The sequence below is a fragment of the Pseudorca crassidens genome, chromosome X, assembly GCF_039906515.1.
Source record: "Pseudorca crassidens isolate mPseCra1 chromosome X, mPseCra1.hap1, whole genome shotgun sequence".
Taxonomy (NCBI): Eukaryota; Metazoa; Chordata; class Mammalia; order Artiodactyla; family Delphinidae; genus Pseudorca; species Pseudorca crassidens.
The window spans coordinates 7,121,673-7,141,258 of NC_090317.1; positions in this window are offsets into that span (position 1 = coordinate 7,121,673).

The window sequence follows — 19,586 nt, forward strand, 5'->3', positions numbered from 1 at the left end:
CTTTGATGGGAACAGTGTGGTCGTTTGGGGTTCAAAACGTTTAATGGAATTGTGGCGTCTTGACCTCCGGATGGAACACAGCCCTAGGCTGGTAATCAAAAATATATCTGCACATCTAGGACTGAGCAACCAGCATCATTACCACCAATTACAGTACCATTTGTTTCAGGCTCTTTTGCTGGGGCCAGGTGATAAGCGGTGCCAGCTGAGGTTACACAGTCTCAACTATGCCAGCCCAAGTTCCTGGGGTCAAGCAAATTGGGATGATTACTACTATTGCTTTAAAGGAGAATATAAGGAAAAGGGGAAAAGTGATGTGGTTTTTAGTCTGAAGGTGTGTCTGAGAAGGTTGACAGCAGGTGGCACTTTTGCGTGTGGTCAAAGGGCAGCTGCAGTCACCTGGTAGTCGAAGCCTTGAGAAGTCCATGGCAGTAAAATCTCTCCTGGAGATATGCTGCTTTTTACATTCCAGCCCTTCCTACTTGGCATCAAGGGGCACTGGCCACAAGGGATGTTGTGACACTTCTGCTTTTGGGAAGAGACTGAGTTTGGGCGACAATCTGTTTCTAATGCTTCATTTTGTAATTGGTAATTTACAAAGTGATTATGTATAGATAATTTTAGTTCTCAATATCATTAAATAGCCTTTGGACTAGGCCAGAGGTCTATCCTTTCTCTTTAAAGAGCCAGATAGTAAATATTTTAGACTTTCTGGGCCTTATGGTCTCTGTTACAACTACTCAACTGTGCTGTTGTAGCATAAGAGCAGCCGTGGCCAAAATGTAAACAAAAGTGTGTAGCTGTGTTCCAATAAATTTTATTTACAAAGACAGCTGGCCTGATACAACCTGTGGCACAGTCACACACTCAGTAATCATAATGGCATTGACCCAGGAGTCTTAAGATCTGGGCTTTTGTCCAGGCTCTGTCACCTACTAGCTGTGTGACCTTTGACAAGTCAGTTTACCTTTTTAAGCCTCAGTTTCCGTTTCTCTGAGATGGCATTTCCTGCCTCTACCTAGTTCACACATCTGTTGAGAGAATAATTTAAAAAAAGGATACATAAGTAAAATAATATTAGTGATTGTTATCTATTGAGCACTTACTAAGTGCTAGGCATTATGTTAGTTTAGTTACATTTATCGTCTAGATGCATCTCACGCTGTAAGAAAGGTTCCATTTGATATATCTATTACCATTACTCATAATCAAAATTATAAATCTTTATTGAGCACTTGTTATGCACCAGTATTGTGCTATTTTGCACAAATTATCTCACCAAATTCTCACAAATTTGGTTGCTATTGTTAACTCCAGCTTATGAGTATTAAGGTTGGAGGATGCCACTATTTAGTTGCAGAATATGCATTAAGGGAGTGGAAGCAACATAGACTAAGACTAATGAGTGAGGGGGGGATATCAACATGGTGGAGTAAGATAAGAGGACGTGGAGCTCACCTCCCCACAAGAACACATTAAAAATACATCTACATGTGGAATAATTCTCACTGAAAACTAACTTTAAACTGGAAGAAGGACTCCTCAACAACCAAGGTTGTAAGAAAGATGCATAGGTAATTGGGTAGGAAGGGAAGAAAAGCGATCAGCTTGGGACCTGTGCTCCTGGGCGGTGACTCAAAGGAAAAGGGAGATTACACGGGCAGACACCGACCCTGGGGAGTGAGCAGGTCAAGCCAAAGGATGGGCACCCAAGTCCTGTGGTTCTACATGGAGGAGACAAGCCCCCTTTGCTGGTTGGAGGAATGATGGGACTAACAGGAGCCCAGGCAGGGTGGCCATTGTTGGCACATACACAGGCAGTGCCCCAGAAGCCCCCCAGATCTCTGATGGTGGCCACTCTACCACAGCTAATCTCTCAGCACATGCTGAGAGTCCATGTGGGTCCCCGTCATCCCTGCGAGGGGTTCCAGAACAGGGTGGGGAAGGCAGAGGCAGGGGGCAGTGATAAGCTGTGAGAGACAAAGGGGGCTCGCAAGCAAGGCTGCGTCTGAGCCAAGATGCAGGTGCTTACACAGGCAGTGCATTGGACCTTTGTCTGCACACAGGCCCTGCTTGCTTCAGCACTCCCCTCCTCTGGGGCAAAGGTCCCAGTACAGGGAGAGGGAAAACGAGACACTTAAAGGGAACAGAGCCAGCTGGAGCCTGACCCTCAGGGCTTCCACTCCAGCAACTTGGAATCAGACCCTGCCCTGACAGGGGAGTGACAACCACTGAGCAGAGAGGAAATCCCACCTCACACCCTGTGCCAGCTCTAGCTTCTTCTCTAGCCCTACCCCCTACTCCCTACCCAGGTGATAGCGGGCAGCATACCACGAGGAAAGATGTGACTGGCGTCCACATCAAATCCAGCCATTCTGCCAAAGAAAGTGGGCACACACAGTCTGCATAGGGACATTCCCACATAAGAACATCCCCTTCAAGACCACAAAAGGTACTACTTCACCTAAATTGATAGAGGCAGAGCAAATTAAGCAAGATGAAAAGGCAGAGGAGCTACTCTCAATTGAAAGAGCAAAAGAAAACCCCTGAAAAAAAATAATGAAACAGAAATAAACATTTTATCAGATAAAGAATTCAAAATATTGCTATTGCAATATTTTTATTGCTATAAAAACGTTAACTGAATTAGAGGAAAGAATTGATCTAAACACTGAACATTTTAACAGGGAACTAGAAAACATAAAAAAGTCCCAATCAGAAATGAATAATTCAATAGTTGAAATAAAAAACACACTAGAAGGAATGAACAGCAGACTAAGTGATACAGAAGAACACATAAGTGATCTGGAAGATAGAATAATGGAAATCACCCAACCAGAGCAGCAGAAAGAAAAACAAATTTTAAAAAATGGAAGCAATTTAAGAGATCTCTGGCAGAACATTAAGCATACCAGCATTCACATTATAGAGGTTCCAGAAGGAAAAGGGAGAGGGAAGGGGATTGACAATGTATTTGATGAAATTATGGCTAAAAACTTCCCAAAACTGAAGAAGGAAACAGATACCCAGGTAAAGGAAGCACAGAGGGTTCCAAACAAGATGAATCCAAACAGACCCACACCAAGACATATCATAATTAAAATGGCAAAAGTTAAAGAGAGACTTATAGGAAGCAAGAGGAAAATAAATAGCATATACAAGGGAATTTCCATAAGGCTATAAGCTGAATCCTCTGTGGAAACTTTGTAGGCCAAAAGAGAGCGACAGGATAGATTCAAAGTGCTGAAAGGGAAAAATCTGAAACCTAGGATACTCTACCCAGCAAAATTATCATTTAGAATAGAAGGAGAGATAAAGAACTTCTCAGACAAACAAAAACTGAAAGAATTCATCAGTACTAAACCTACCATAAAAGAAATGTTGAAGGGTCTTCTCTAAATGGAAAAGAAGTAGGAATATATTGGAAAAGAAAAATCCTACTAGGAAAGACAAATATACAATAAAGATTGAAGAGCAACCAGTTAAATAAGCCAGTATATAGATTAAAAGACAAAATTTTTTTAAAGCAACTATAACTACAATAAATAGTTAAGGGAGGGGCTTCCCTGGTGGCGCAGTGGTTGAGAGTCCGCTTGCCGATGCAGGGGACACAGGTTCGTGCCCCGGTCTGGGAAGATCCCACATGCCACAGAGTGGCTGGGCCCGTGAGCCATGGCCGCTGAGCCTGTGCGTCCGGAGCCTGTGCTCCGCAATGGGAGAGGCCACAACGGTGAGAGGCCCGCATACTGCAAAAAAAAAAAAAAAAAAACCCAACCCCCGCCCCTGCCACCAAAAAAAAAACAACAAAAAACTTCCAGCAAACAAAAGTCCAGGACCGGACTGCTTCATGGGGGAATTCTAAATAATACCGATCTTTACCAAACTATTCCAGAAAGTTGCAGAGGAAGGAACACTCCCAAATTCATTCTACTAGGCCACCATTACCTTGATACCAAAACCAGTCAAAGACACCACAAAAAAAGAAAATTACAGTCCAATACCTTTGACGAGTACAGATGCAAAAATCCTCAACAAAATATTAGCAAACTGCATCCAACAATGTATAAAAAGGATCATACAGCATGATGGAATTTATTTCAGGAATGCAAGGATTTTCCAGCATCCACAAATCAATCGATGTGGTACATCAAGTTAACAAATTAATTAATAAAAACCATATGATCATCTCAATAGAAACAGAAAAAAGCATTTGACAAAATACAACATCCATTTATCATAAAAACTCTCATCCAAGTGGGTATAGAGGGAACATCTCTCAACATAGTGAAGGCTATTTATGACAAACCCACAGCTAACATCGTATTCAACAGTGAAAAACTGAAAAGCCTTTCTTCTAATTTCAGTAACAAGACAAGGATGACCACACTCACCACTTCTATTTAACATAGTATTGGAAGTTATAGCTACAGCAATCAGACAAGAAAAAGAAATAGAAAGCATCCAATTTGGAAGGGAAGAAGTAAAACTGTTATTATTTGCAGATGACATGATACTTTATATAGAAAACCCTAAAGTCTCCACCAAAAACCTACTAAAACTAATAAATGAATTCAGCAAAGTTGCAGGATACAAGATTAATATACAGAACTATGTTGGTGTTTCTATACAGTAATAGTGAACTATCAGAAAGAGAAAGTAAAAAAAAAACAATGCTGTTTAAGATCGCATCAAAAAGAATAAAATACCTAGGAATAAACTTAACAAGGAGGTAAAAGACCTACACTGAAAATTATGAAACATTGATGAAGGAAATTGAAGATGACATAAAGAGATGGAAAGATATCTTATGCTCTTGGACTAGAAGTATTACTATTGTTAAAATGGCCATACTACCCAAAGCAATCTGCAGATTTAATGCAGTCCCTATCAAAATACCCATGACATTTTTCATCGAACTAGAACAAATAATCCTAAAATTCATATGGAAGCACGAAAGACCTCGAATTGCTAAAGCATTTTCTGTCACAGACCAAATATGAGGGCTAGTCTCAGGGATGGAGATCATATATTTGAACTTGGAACTCAGCACCACGTCCCTCTGTCTGCTTTTCCCCAGCATCTCTCTAGGTCACCATGTACTGCTCTTCCTTCCTTTCTTCCTTCATTCATTCACTCATTCATGTATTCAGCAAATATTTATTGAGTACCTCTAATGGAATGAGCCAGATACTGAGCTAGACCTGGGAATACAGTAGTGAACAAGACTGAGAGATACTGACCAGAAAGAGCTGAGAGTCTAGTGTGGGAGAAAGAAAAAAAAACCAAGTAAAATAATTATGAATTGTCATAAGTGCTATGGAGTTAACAAACAAGCAGCTTAGTTCAAGAAGGAAGATTGGAAGGTAGAGGGAGTTACAGTGGTCAGGGAAGGCCTCTGCAGAGCCAACATTTATGCTGAGAGTTCCTGGAGAGGAGTCAGGCAGATAAAGAAAATGGGCTCTTTCCAGGCAGAGGGAATAGTGTATGCAAAGATTCTGAGGCAAGAAAGAGATTAGAGATGTTGAGGAATACCAAAAATGCTAAGGGTGGCTAGAGCCCAGTGAACAAGAGGGAAAGTGGTACGAGATGAGAGTGGGCGGTTAGGAAGGGGCTGTGGTAAAGACTTGGGAGTTTACTCTGATAATGAGGAGCCATTGGGAGCCATGAAGCACAGTAGCAACCGATCTGGCTTGGACTTAAAAAGAAATCTCTCTGGATGCTAGGTTGAGAATAGACTGTGGGGGCCAAGATGGGAGCAGAGAGACAATTTAGGATGCAGTTGAGGTGAGGTTACTGGTGACTTGAGCTAGAAGGGTGGTTGTGCAGAGGGAGAGAAGCAGACAGAATCAACATATTCTTTGGCGGTGGAAGTGACACTGCGTGCTGATGGATGGAATGTGGTGGTGGGAGAAGGCAAGCGTGTAGTATGAATATGAAGTTTGGGGAAGCACCGCAATCTCTAGGGGCCTCTGCAGGGGGAAAGGCTGCAGAAGTGAGTGCAGGGTGGCTACTGAGATAAAAGGAAAATCAGGAGTGTGGTCCACTCTGTCAGGTATTTCTGAGAGGGTGTATAAGATGAGTACAGAGAAATATCCATTGGGTTAGGCAATATGGACGTCATTAGTGTGGGCAAAAGCCAGTTACAAATGATTTTAAGAGAGAATGGGGGAGGAACTGAAGACAGTGAGTCTAGGTGACTATTTTGAAGAGTTTAGCTGTGAAAAAGAGGAAGAAGTCGGCGGGAGGTTGGGTAGTGGAGAGGAATGTGTAGTTAGGAGAGAGTTTTCTTTAGGTTTGGAGGTAGTAATGTCAGAAAAAGAGGAGGTTAGGGAAGGAGTGAAGGCCCTGAGAAGCCAAGGAGGGGGATGGGACTCAGAACCCTAGTGGAAGTGTTACCTTAGGGAGGAATAGAATCAGGGCCTGCACTGTAAATAGAAAAGAAAAGGATGCAACTGTGAAGGGGTTTGCAGGTTTGGTGGTGGGAAAATGATGGAATTCAAGTCTAATGCTATCTGCCTCGTTCATTCACTCACCATGTTTTCTGAGCACCAACTACGTGTGAGGCACTGCCCTAACCTTTGGAGATACAGCAGAGAATGAAACAGATAAAAATCTCTGCCCCCATGGAATGGAAATTCTAGTGGAGCTAAGATTGAGTGTGGAAGATTGGGTATGGGAGGTTTGAGGAGCTAGAAGAAGGCTAGAAAGAAGCTTGCTAAAGGAAAAGAGTGGGATCATATCTGCATTCGATTGTCAGTTACAGATCCAGGGCTGTCTCTGGGCATGGCTGCCTTAAGCATCTATTCACCCTTCCTTGAGCCTGAGCTGCCCTGAGTGTATTGTATGTGCAGAAGGGGAGAAACAAATACAACCTTAACCTCTAGGTAATACTCTGCTACACTAGTTTGAAGCTACATAGGTAGGTATCCCTTGATAATGGCAATTTATACAATCCCATTAAAGATTGTCCATAGATCCTGGGTGCTCTCAAATTTTACTTTAGAAAAAGTGAATTGGAATAGTCACACCGAAGCAGCATATCGACATGTCAAACAGCAGGAGTGAGCATGTAATAATATGTGCCGTAGGCTGCCTGATCCTCATTCAATCCCTAACCCTCACCTGATTTAAGTGAATATCCACTTTCCACTATTCAGTTCTGTATTGCTTGAATTTTTAGGGGTACGTATGACTTTTATAATCAGAAAAGGAAAAGCTTTAAGAAAACACCACCTCTAAGGTAGTACTCCTGGTACTCTGAGCCAGCATTGTAAAGGAATGTTATTATAGGAAATACGATGCCGTATGCATGACAGGGTGATGTCGATGATATAGTAATTGATTTTTTTCCTTGTAGTTCCCCTCCTTGCCCTTCTCCTCATTCAAGTGGCCAGAATTGCACTGTCCAATATGATACTTGCAAGCCATATGTAGCTATTGGGAATTCAAAATGTGGGTGCTCCAAGTTGAGTTGTGCCGTAAGTATGGAATACACTACGGATCTTAAAGCCTCAGTATAAAAAAAGTAAATAGGTCTTTAATAATTTTTTATTGCTTGTATGTTGAAATAGTTTGGATATAGTAGATCAAATAAAATATATTATTAAAATTAATTTCACCTGTTTTTTTCCTTTTTTTTCAAAAACTGTGGTCACTAGATTTACAGTTTCATATCTGGCTCACATTATGCTTCTATTGGACAGGGCCAAGTGAGACCACTCTGTGTTGCTGGCCGCCCCCATCTGGCCCTCTGCTACCTCCCTGACATCATCTGCTCTTCTCCTTTGTGTCATTCCTGTCTTAGGGGCTTGACTTTCCTGTTTCCTGAGCCTAGAACACACTTCCACCAGCTATTCACATAGGCATACTACCTTACTTCCTTAAGATTTGTTTTGAAACGTCACTTTGAGAGTGAAGCCTTCCAGCTAATCTAAAATTCCAAAATCACAACATTCTTTCCTACTCCCTCCTCTGCTTGATTGTCGCCATAGCAGCCATCTGCAACTGAAACACTGCCTTTTTTTTTTCCCACTGATGTTTGGAGTTTATTTCTTTTTATTTATTTATTTATTTAACATCTTTATTGGAGTATAATTGCTTTACAGTGGTGTGTTAGTTTCTGCTTTACAACAAAGTGAATCAGTTATACATATACATATGTTCCCATATCTCTTCCCTCTTGCGTCTCCCTCCCTCCCTATCCCACCCCTCTAGGTGGTCACAAACCACCGAGCTGATCTCCGTGTGCTATGCAGCTGCTTCCCACTAGCTATCTATTTTACGTTTGGTAGTGTATATATGTCCATGCCACTCTCTCACTTTGTCACAGCTTACCCTTCCCCCTCCCCATATCCTCAAGTCCATTCTCTAGTGGGTCTGTGTCTTTATTCCCGTCTTACCCCTAGGTTCTTCATGACCTTTTTTTTTTCTTAGATTCCATATTATATGTGTTAGCATACGGTATTTGTTTTTCTCTTTCTGACTTACTTCACTCTGTATGACAGACTCTAGGTCCATCCATCCACTCAAATAACTCAATTTCATTTCTTTTCATGGCTGAGTAATATTCCATTGTATATATGTGCCACATCTTCTTTATCCATTCATCTGTTGATGGACACTTAAGTTGCTTCCATGTCCTGGCTATTGTTAATAGAGCTGCAATGAACATTTTGGTACATGACTCTTTTAGAATTATGGTTTTCTCAGGGTATATGCCCAGTAGTGGGATTGCTGGGTCATATGGTAGTTCTATTTTTAGTTTTTTAAGGACCTCCATACTGTTCTCCATAGTGGCTGTACCAATTCACATTCCCACCAGCAGTGCAAGAGTGTTCCCTTTTCTCCACACCCTCTCCAGCATTTATTGTTTCTAGATTTTTTGATGATGGCCATTCTGACCAGTGTGAGGTGATATCTCATTGTAGTTTTGATTTGCATTTCTCTAATGGTTAGTGATGTTGAGCATTCTTTCATGTGTTTGTTGGCAGTCTGTATATCTTCTTTGGAGAAATGTCTATTTAGGTCTTCTGCCCATTTTTGGATTGGGTTGTTTGTTTTTTTGTTATTGAGCTGCTACATTTAGGTCTTTAATCCATTTTGAGTTTATTTTTGTGTATGGTGTTAGGGAGTGATCTAATCTCATTCTTTTACATGTACCTGTCCAGTTTTCCCAGCACCACTTATTGAAGAGACTGTCTTTTCTCCACTGTATGAAACACTGCCTTTTACTTAGTTATGTGCATAGTTACTGTTTGTCCCCATAAGAGGCAGGATTTGTTTTTCCCTGTTTTGTTCACTGCTGGAATGGTGCTTGGAATGTAGTGGAACCTTAGTAAATATTTGGTGAATGAATGAATCAGTTGCCTCAGGAGAGGGATTTGACATATTGGTGGACAACAGTAACAGAGGAAGCTCACTGGCTCTGGTCTCCAAAAGGCTGAGTCTTAGGGGAACAGAAGATTCCTGGAACAGAGTGTTTAGGGGATCATATTTGTAAATATAGCAGGACTCCCCACTATGGCAGAAGGAAACTAGAGGTCCTCATAGATTTTAGATATGACAGGGGGCAAAAGGAGATGGATCCATGAATTGACTGAGGTTAAATTTCTAGTAACTGGGAAGAAGGAAGTTTCAAAGTAGAAATCAACTTGAGTTGCAGAAAAGTAAAGTTATATTTCCCCTGCACCAGAGTTTGTGGCTGAGACTTGCATGCTGAGAGCAGTGTTAGATATTTAATGTTAGGATTTCCTGTGCCCTCAGGAGCAGAGAATGTCACATTGTGGTCCAAGTAGCTGTCCTCATTTCTTCCACCTCTATCCGCAGCCCAATGTCTTACGCATTATCTGTCATTAAAATTCCATATTCAGGAAGATTTTCAAACAAATAGTTCCCATTAAGACAACCAGATCATATCTCTCAGACTCTATCTCTACACCTACATCTATATCTATATCTATCTAGAAAGTAACTTCATGTGACCATTGTAACTTCAAAGACAGAATCTGAGAATGTGATATGTGGACCATTCAAGAAAACAATTGCATTCTGAGAAATTGTTCAAATGATAAATGCTCCTTTATTCAATGAGTGAGTATGGTAAGCACATGACTCCTAGTTTTTTTTTTGGGGGGGAGGGGGCGCCACACTGTATGCGGGATCTTAGTTCCCCAACCAGGGACTGAACCCACACCCCCTGCAGTGGAAGCATGGAATCTTAACCACTGGACCGCCAGGGAAGTCTCCGACTCCTAGTTTTGTGGGGGTTAGTTGCCAGATCATGTCTAGCCCCCATCCCTTTCTACTCACCCTACGTCACGCCATCTCTGAGGTTCGGTCCATCCTGCATTCACGCCTCATCCTCCATTCACACTCTGGGATGGAGGTGGGCCAGAAGGAGAAGTGGAGTGATGGGTTGTGGATATCTGCCTCAAACATTTAGTGATTTTTTTTTATCCTGCAAGTTTAATAGTTTGTTACAGGCATCAAAATTGCTGCATTAAAGCAGAAGACAAAAAAATGGCTGATTCACAAGAGCTGCATCGAAATACCATGTGCCTTCACCACACCTTGCTCCAGCTGCCAGCACATGGTCACGAGTCTCATGAGGCATGTTTCTTTAGTTAGGTCTATACAATTTCATAACAACATTACTGGGTTTTTTTTCCTGACTTAGAGGATGAAGAAAGTATGAATATTTTAATCAGCATTGTGTAGGCTTGAGATTTTCTTGTTTGTTTATTTTCCTAATTTTAGAATTAGAGCAGAGGTTGTCTGGCACTTGGTAAATGTGGGATTGCACATTGGCCTGTGCACATTCACACCCAGGAAAGATACAGGAAAGAATCTAGAAAAGATCATTTTATTTTGTGTTCAAAAAAGACACGGAGGAGTGGCTTTGATGGCTTCCCATTTGATCTAAGATTAAACAAATGTTCAATATTCAGTTGAGATCGCACATGTTCTAAAGTCAAATATAGCCTGTTAAAGGGTTCAGTCATGGAAAAGGACATTTTAGTCAAAAATTCATTTCAGTTTCAAGAAATTAAGTTGAATAATGAAGTGAACACATCAGTACTGCTTTGTTCTAATTCTGGTGGTTTTGTTTTTTTTGTTTGTTTTTTGTTGTTACTGTGGGATGTAAAATTTCCTCTTTTCCAATAAGGTCAGTTACATGAGAAGTAAAAATACTTTTGTAATTCAGAGATACAGTGCCGGAATTTGGGGGCATAGGCACCATCTGAAAATGGGATAATCTTTTCATAGTGAAAGATGGCCTCTGCTAGAATGATACATTAAACCTTTCAAAAAAGTATTTTAGTTGATTTATTCTTTGTCTTGGATCTGATGGGAAAGTGTCTAAAGCAGAGAAATGTGTTCTTCATGTGAAAAATGGAAATTATTGAGTTCTATCTTTTAACTTGTCCAGATACCTTTATAAATTGCATCTTGTTTAGTATCTAATAGCTCAGGTGGTCTTATGAATAGCAGTCTCAATTGCCTTTCCTGTTGAGCGTGTCAGGAGCTGCGCCCTCTTAGTGTGAACTCTGAATATTTGTGTCACAGTCTGCTTTGGTGTCAAAAATAATCCTCACTGCTGATTTTTAAATGTGGTATCTCTTTAAAATATGATATCCAGCTGGTATCCCTCTTCCCCAAACAACAATATTTAAAGAAGAGAATGCATAACATTTAGAGCCAGTGAACTGATCTGTATGCTATACAGATTTAGCCATTTTGAAAGTCATGGGTTCATGGGAATACCCTGGTTGCCATACAAAACTGTGGCTAGGACCACTTGTATAAGTTTCAAGGCCAGAAGGTACAATGCTAAGAGACATGGGTATGCAGTGTGTTGGAGCTTTGCGTTGAAGCTATATACCTTTTCTGTCAGGAAGACCCTTCCCTTTCCCCTCCCACTTTGCCTGGAAAATTCCTACTTATTCCTCACACCTCAATTTATATGTCACTTCTGAGAAGCCTTCCCATGTGCTTCTGTAGCACCTTGCACATGTCACTTATCACACTCCATTATAATTACCTGTGTACCTTTATGTCTTTTTTCATCGGACTGTAAGCTCTACAAGAAGCTTTTCATCTTTGTCCTTTTTATCTTTGTATTCCCAGGACCTAGCCTGATATAGACACTTAAAAACTATCTGTTTAATGAATGAATGAATGAATGAATGAATTCAAAAGACCTGCTTTTATGTCCTACCTCTTCTAGTTATTAGCTGTATGGACTTAGGGGAATAACCTCTGGAGGTGTTTCTTCGTCTGAAAATGGGATTGATTATCCATACATTACAGCCTTTTTAGAAACTGAAACCTAGAGAACTAAGTTACCTTTTGGATGTCATATGATGGTACAGATGAAAAGAGGCATGGTCAGGTCTCAAGGACATCACAGTGCCTCTCAAGTGAAGTAATTTTGAGTTGTGAAGACAACAAAGAAGAAAGTGTATCTTTATTGATATAACGTTATAACTTTGATAAATAAGCAACGTTGTTTTTATTCTGCCAGTAGAAAAGCGGGGAGCAGCCCACGTGTCTTTTTGGATAGTGACTCTGTTTTGTGTATTATGTACTTAGAAGACCAGGTTTGGAGTCCTTGGACTTCCTTAGGTTTTGAGATATTGGGAAACTTTCTCTGAGCCTCTGTTTCCTTGTCTCTAAAATAGGGGTAATAATATTTTCCCCCAGTTAGGATTATAGTGAGGATGAAGAAATATATATAAACTGTAAATTGCTGTACACATGCAAGTTGTGTAATAACCGTAAGATGGCATCGTAATTATAACTAAGAAATGTCACGTCAGTCAGCTGCTGTCTCAAATGATCTCAAGGGGGCAGCACCCTTCATAAAACCAACAGAATAGAATATATTGCATTTCAGTTTTTGCAGTTATTTATAACTGTTAAAACAATTTACTAGGTTATATTTCAAATATTTTGAATGAAATTATTCTCACAGTGTCAGAAAGATAAAGGATGTTTTCTAGCTCCCAACCCATGGTATATCCACAGACAACTGAGTAGCCTCAGTAGTAAGCAGACCTAGCTGGAAGGAAGTATATCTATGCTGGAGCTGGCTTTCTTTGCTTCAGGGCTTTGGGAAGGTCATGGGCACAAGAATCTGAGGCCCACAAACTGACCAGCTTTTCTGAGAGTAGCTACCCATGGCAATGAAAAATCAGCCTTCAGGAGTCAAGAGTGAAAAGGATGTAGCCAGAGTGAATTGCTAGTTTCCTATTGCCGTTGTTAACAAGTTACCATAAACTTTGAGGCTTAAAACAACATGAATTTATTCAAACAGTTCTGGAGGTCAGAAGCCTGAAAGGGGTTTCACTGGGCTAAATGCTGGCAGGACCACACTCCCTCTGTAAGCTCCAGGGATAACTCTATTGAATATTCCTTGCCTTTTTCATGTTCTAGGAGGTGTCTGCAGTCTTTGGCCCTGTTCTTGTTATCACTTTAACCTCTTGTTTGCATAGTCACATCCCTTCCTTTCTCTTCCATTGTTAAATCTCCTTCTGCCTCCCTCTCCTAAGGATACTTGTGATTACCTTTAGGGCCTACTTGCATAATCCAGGACAACTTCCCCATCTCAAGGTTCTTAACTTAATCACATCTGCAAAGTCCCTTTACCATATAAAGTAACATTCACAGGTTTCAGGGATAGCTTTGGGGGCTATTATTCAATCTACCACCATCTTACGTGTCCATATGTAAGATGATGGCATCATGATTATTACTAAGAAATGTCAAGTCAGTTGGCCATTGTCACATAGGATCTCAAGGGGGCAGTACCCTTCATAGAGCCAACAGAATAGACGGTATTGAATTTTAGTTTTTGTAATGATCTATATAGTTTAAACAGTTTTCTAGGTTGCATTTTAAATATTTTGAAGGAAATTTAAAAACCTATCTGCAGTTTCTTTCTCAGAGAGTTTCATCTTGTCAAACCCAGTCAGCCTTTCCTGTGCTTCTGATGATCTAACTTTTTTTTTTTTTTTTTTTTTTGCGGTACGCGGGCCTCTCACTGCTGTGGCCTCTCCCCTTGCGGAGCACAGGCTCCGGACGTGCAGGCTCAGCGGCCATGGCTCACGGGCCCAGCCGCTCCGCGGCACGCGGGATCCTCCCGGACCGGGGCACGAACCCGTGTCCCCCGCGTCGGCAGGCGGACTCCCAACCACTGCGCCACCAGGGAAGCCCCCTGCTGATCTAACTTTAAAGATCCATTCCTGTTCCAGCAGACTCCAAGTGCGTCTAAAGAGATTGCCCACTTACACTTCTATAGATCTGATTCATAGGCCTTTCAATTTAATATGGCAGCCTAAAATTCGCTTTAGCTATTCTTTTTCTTCTAGCTAGGTTTCTAGTTGGTTCTGGATTCCTCTTAGTGGTTAAGGGAGAAGTTGAATGGGAGTGTTACCAAGCTTCTGGTTTCTGATTTAGGACATCTAAGGAAACATAGTGAGGAATGATTTGGGACATGGAATCTAGGTCTTTTACAGTGAGCCACATTGCTCAGTGTTAAGGGTAGGAAAGTCTAGATATTCCATAGTCAAGAGGCAAAGGACTTTTCATAGGCTCTTAGATTTGCAGGGCTGGAATCATACTGCGTAATACTTTGATAGCCCATAGTGCTCCCACAGACGTTTATTTCATTCAGTCCATGAGAATGATTCTGTGAGGGTGACAGAATTACCATCCTCTTTTTAAACTCAGACTCACCATGGTGAAGAACTTTGCATACCAACGAAGGGGCAGACTTAGGACTTGAACTAGGTTTCTGGTTCTTTATCCACTGTGCTGTTCACTACTCTGGAGCTGTCTAAGACCTTTCAGTTTAGTCCTATTCCCACCTAAGTATTCGAATCTCCTCTCCAAAGTTTTTCTAGTCTGTGACAGCAGGTTTAACATGACTGAGTCTATTCTGCTCACATTTTCTCTTGAAATATCTGGGTAATTGGAGCACGGGATGTGAGTGTTATGTATGTTATAAGGGAACTTGATGACTTTTTCTCCATTTTCTACATCGTGTGAGGTGAGAAAGATAAATTCTCTCTTTTATGAGAACTATTGATATGATTTATATGTGCCAGTATTAATAATTTGTGAAGGTACAGGTAGAAAAACTGAATGCCCTTTTGGGGGGCCTTTAGTCTAATGTGGTTCTTATTTTTGACTATTATTAATCTGAGTTCATTCTTCCAGAATGTGTGATAAAGATCTTTTGGTGACTTTGGGGGAAACTGAGAATTTATTAAAGAAGAAATATTGACTGCAAGACATAGATCTGTTCTAGAGAGAAACCACAAACTGGACACTTGGAATACAAAGGATAAAGAACACTTTCTTGTAGCAGTATCACCTTTGCTTTTATGAAAATGTATATAAGCATAAAGTTATATTATAGAACTGGAGGGGCCTTTGTAATAACTTCTCAATGAATAGAAGAAGGAACCAAGGTTAGGATGTCCAAGTGGAAGTTCATGGTAAAGGTGAGATGAGAAAACAAGTGCAAGTCTCAGGAGCTAGGACCTCGTCTACTGCTCCAGCACATAGTACACTAAGACTTCTGCATCACATCTCTTGCTGTTCTTTTATCCCTTTCACTCAATTCAGAGTGGTATTTCACACATGCAGAGATGATAATTGAAGGATATAGAGTGTAAACCAATTTTTATTGATTCTCTGCTTTTTGTACCAGCAGACTGTCATACAGTATATGCAAAAAGTCATAACCAACCTTGAATTCAATCACAGTGACAGAAGTCAGATACAAAAATAAAAGAATCATCTCAGTTGTAATTCAGCATACAGGAAGATTGCCAGTTTATGACTTGAAAATCATTTTAAAAGAATGTATTTCCAAGAGGATATTAATCAGATAGTTCAAGTTCTTATTCATCAAGAGAACTATTCCTCATGAATTAGAGAGAGAGCCTGACAGTTTTGTTAATTCTTTATAATAGGAACAGTTAATAGGGACAGAGTTGCATTCAATAAGCATTCTCCATAATTGAGTCTTGAGCTGCTGAATTTGTCAACAATAATAAAGAGTGCAATTAGAAAGTAACTGGGGAAATAATAATAGTTGTGTCTTTAATGAAGACTGAGACCCTTATATAAACTCTGTGTAATTAGTTTTTGTGTGCTAGCAAATCTTTTTGAGTCCTGCAAAATTATAGGCTATATCATATCTGAATGTTATTGATGCCTCTCTCTCATATACAGAGCAATTAGGAAAGATGTTTTAAAGGAGACTGGTGAGGTAAAAGTAGAGATAATTGAAAATTGAGAAGTTTCATTTCCATTGTCCAGAAAAGTGATAATGGAATCCAGCATGTAATCCATTATTTGTCATCATGTTGTCATTCTGTGACCTAATACCAGGTTAGTCAATAGAAGGTTTCATCCACCATAATGGACTTAATGTTCTTCGACAACACAATCACTGAAGAAAGTTAGATTAGGGCCAATAAGTTCTTGAAAGATTCAAACATTATCATTGGAAACGTTAATAATGTGTAGACCATACCATGCATTTGACCAGTTAACCTTGCTTCAGTTTTATATGAGCAACTCCATCAATACTGCACAGTATTTTACAGAGAAGGGAAAGCCATAATTTATTTATAAAGTGCAGAGAGAACGTGGTCTCCATAACAACTTTGGGAGGTAGGCAGGTCAGAGATCCCTGCAACCTTTTTCTAGATGAAGAATCTGAAACTCAAAGAGGTGAATGACTTACCCAAGAGGAGTTAAAGACAGACTTTCAGGTCCGGGTCTTTCCGTGCCACATCTTTCAATTTTCGTTACTTGTTGAATTTCACCTCACACCAAACATATGCTTTTGGCTTTGAATTGAGTTACGAATTCTATTAAATATCAAATTCTGTGCTCTCACATACACATTCACAATTAAATTTATCTTATGATGTGTGCAACATAGCTATACCTTTCTGAATTTAAATAACCTTCCACATTCATTATACATTAGATACCTGGGTATATGCTGATTTATAAGATTCATGGTTGAAGAATGGCATATTCTTTACTTAGGGAGCATCCTTCTTGGCTTTCAGAAGGTAGTTCTTCATATTTATGATTCAACTAGAAAAGACTTAGAAAAACTTTTCCTTCACTTCACACCGGTAACCTAAAAGAAAATTATTTTAGTGAATTGATACCTCGAGTTTTAATGGAGGTAGATTTCTTTGCCACAAACCACCCTCCTGGGGTTGTGACATTAAAAACAATCCAAAGATTCAAACAGATCAATACCACTGAGGTCCAGAGTGCTGACTGTTGAGGATATGAATTACCAGAGCCAAGGAACACTGAATAACTTCATCCCCAGGGGAAAAAAGTTGCACAGAAATGGGCTGTATTACAGCATTTGCAAAACTTTCATTTAGCTAAATCATTAAGATAATTTATTGGCAAAGTAGACTGTGGGTTAGGAAAGGATGTGGAGAGAAGCATAAATATATCCTCCTTATCCTTGAAGGTTCCTGCATTTCATGGAAGTTGCTAGAAATATCTCAGAGGTTTTCCTACAAATGCCACCTTGTTCTCTAGGTTATATCTGCCCAGTCTGGCCTAGTACTGAAGAACAGACTAGTTACAACCAATTTTCCTGGTGGGGGAAAATTCGTCCATTCTAATTTTGTAAGGAAATAGCTTGGGGAGTAAAGAAAGTTTTCCTTCCCTATCTCATAAAAATGTAAAGCTGTGATGTGTGATTTCTGAGAACATGGTGATGGCCTGAGGACATTGGACCCAGTTCAAAGAGCCTAAGTGTTTGGAAGTGAAATTTTGGTCACTTTGAGGCAGACTATTCAGAAGTTTTCTTAGCATTTTAAATATTCAATTGATTAAAGTTTTAAATCCCCCAACCTAGTTTTTTCTTCACTTTTGAGCTCTGCATACAAATCTTGTTATTTTCTTTATAAATCTAATAGATTTTAATAGTCCTTCATAAGGCTTTTAAATAATGTATAGTGCCATTTGCCAACTTAGTTGATTAAACACCTTCAGATATTTTTAAACTGCATTGATATATTTAATATATGGTATCCACTTTCCTTTCTTAAGTCTTTTAATAGCTTGATAAACAAAACCTCTAGAGTATTAAACAAATCATAGTAAATTGTATTTTATATATATTGTGAACCAAAAGTCCTCTTAGGTGCTCTGATAGTATTAAAGAATACAGTAGAATTCCAATTAAAGTCATAAGTATAATCAGTTATTCAGTTCCACATTTTAACTTGAAGTTTCAAGGCTGTCACTCTAAAAGGCCAAATTTTCTTAAAATAGCAAGTACATAGATATCAAATATGTACAAAAATATAATAACATAATTTGATTCTCCCAAACCTTTATTTTCTTCACTCTAAATCTTCTCACATTTAAAAGATCTGTACTCAGTAAAGAAAACAGTGACACTTCCAAATTCCTATGGTTACTTGCAACCAGAGTTGTTGGCCAGGTATGAGAACTGGAGCTGCATGTCTTTGGACCACTCATGCTGTCATTCTGAGCCCATATGTCTCAAATGACTCTACTTAAAAGGGAATAGGTCTCCTAACTCATATTACCTAATTTTTTGTTTTTCAAAGAAATTCATCACTTTCCACCCAAGTTGATCACTTACACTTCTGTGCTTCTTAAGACATGTCATAGTGCTTAGTGCCCAAGCATGGATTTTGGAGTCAGATTACTGGATTCACATCCCAGTTCTACTACTTATTAGCTGTGTGATCTTGGACAAGGAACTTCAAGTCTTGGTGCCTCAGTTTCCTAATCTGTAGAAGGTGGATAATACCAGAAACTACATTATAGGTTTGTCATGAGGATTAAATATTTTAATGTATGTAAAACTCTTTTAATAGCCCCTGGGTCGTGGTATGTTCTATATAAGTATTAACTGTTATTATCATTACATTTATTTTCCTTCAAACTCTTACGATCTTTGAACTGAAGGTATCCTAAGATGTAAATGTCTTTTCCATTTAATTTTAAAGATCTTTGAACTTGATGGAATCTTGCAATCTTTCATAATTATAAAATCATGTAATTTCCTTATATATTAAAATTATATTCAGTTTAATATATTACTTTGGATTTGTCTTTTTCGTGGTCACAGCTTATTAAGTTATTCTACTGAATGGTTTTAGACTCAGCTCTATGCACTTAATAAATGACTTGCCTGAGTCATTTAACTTCTCTGTGCCTCAATTAACTTATCTTAAAAATGGGGATAAATAGATAAAGGAGATGTGATGCACACACACACACACACACACACACACACACACACAGTGGACTACTACTCAGCCATAAAAAAGAATGAAATAATGCCATTTGCAACAATATAGATGAACCTATAGGGTATTAACACTAAGTGAAGTAAGTCAGACAAAGACAAATACTGTATGATTTCACTTATATGTGGAATCTAATAAACAAAACAAATGGTCAAACATAACTAAACAGAGAGAGTCATAGATACAGAGAACTGACAGGTGGTCACCAGAGGGGAGGAGAGTGGGGGAGGAGAGAAATAGGTGAGG